Raw genomic sequence first — 1,233 nt, 5'->3', positions numbered from 1 at the left:
CTACTCCCGTAAAGATTTACACCCTCGGAAACCCTGTACAGGGTCGCTATGGGTCAGAACCGACTCGACGGCACTTAACAACAACAACAACAACAGTGAAAAATGGGTGGTGGAGGGATGAATGTGTGGCAGAAGGGATTAGGGGTTTGGGACTAATGGAAAAGTAGGACCCAAGGCTTGATTAATCCGACAGAGGTCTTGGACGAGTCTGTATGTCCCATTAGGTTTTTGTACTGGAAGAATAGGAGTGTTGTGTGGAGAGTGGGTAGGTATGAGAATGTGGGCTGTAAGGAGTTAGGAAATAATAGGTTAGAGGCCAAGGAGACCCTCAGGACTGATGGGGTACTGAGGGACAGCGATTTGACAAATAGGCTCCTTGAATGAATTTTTTACAGGGGTGTGGTGATAGGAAATGACAGGGATGTCAGTTTTCTAAATTATGGGTGAATTTTTGGTGAAGTTCCAAGGGGACTTACACAGGAAGGGGCCAGGTATCTGTGCTAATAAAAGGTAGGGGTGACTGTTGTTGTTAGGTGCCATCGAGTCGGTACCAACCCACAGTGACCTTATGCACAGAGAAAGAAACACTACCAGATCCTGGGCCAGCCTCACAACTGTTGCCATGCTGGAGTCAGTCGATGCTGCCACTTGGCCAGTCCATCATGTTGGGGCTTTTCCTCTTTTTCTCTGACCCTCCACCTTACCAAACATGATATCCTTCTCTAGCGACTGGTCCCTCCTGACAGTATGTCTGAAGTATGAGAGACGAAATTTGGCCATCTTGGCCTCCAAGGAGCGCTCTGGCTGCACTTCTTTCAACACAGATCTGTTGGTTCTTTTGGCAGCCCATGGCACTTGCAATATTCTCCTCCAGCACCATAACCCAAAAGCATCAATTCTTCTATGGTCTTCCATATTCACTGTCCAGCTTTCACATGCGTATGAGGTTATTGAAAATACCACAGCTTGGGTCAGGTGCACCTTAGTCCTCAAGTGACATATTTGCTATTCAACACTTTAAAAAGTTCTTCTGCAGCATATTTGCCTAATGGCATATGCCATTTGATCTCTTGACTACTGCTTCTGTGAGTGTTCATAATCCAAGAAGAATGAAGTCCTTGACAAATTCGGTCTTTTCTCCATTGATAAGAATGTTGTTTATTGGTCCAGTGGTGAGGATTTTTGTTTTCTTGACATTGAGATGTAATCCATACCGAAGGCGGTGCTCTTTGC

Source organism: Chrysochloris asiatica, unplaced genomic scaffold, assembly GCF_000296735.1.
Source record: "Chrysochloris asiatica unplaced genomic scaffold, ChrAsi1.0 scaffold00031, whole genome shotgun sequence".
NCBI classification, from domain to species: Eukaryota; Metazoa; Chordata; class Mammalia; order Afrosoricida; family Chrysochloridae; genus Chrysochloris; species Chrysochloris asiatica.
Note: the sequence above shows the minus strand (reverse complement) of the source record.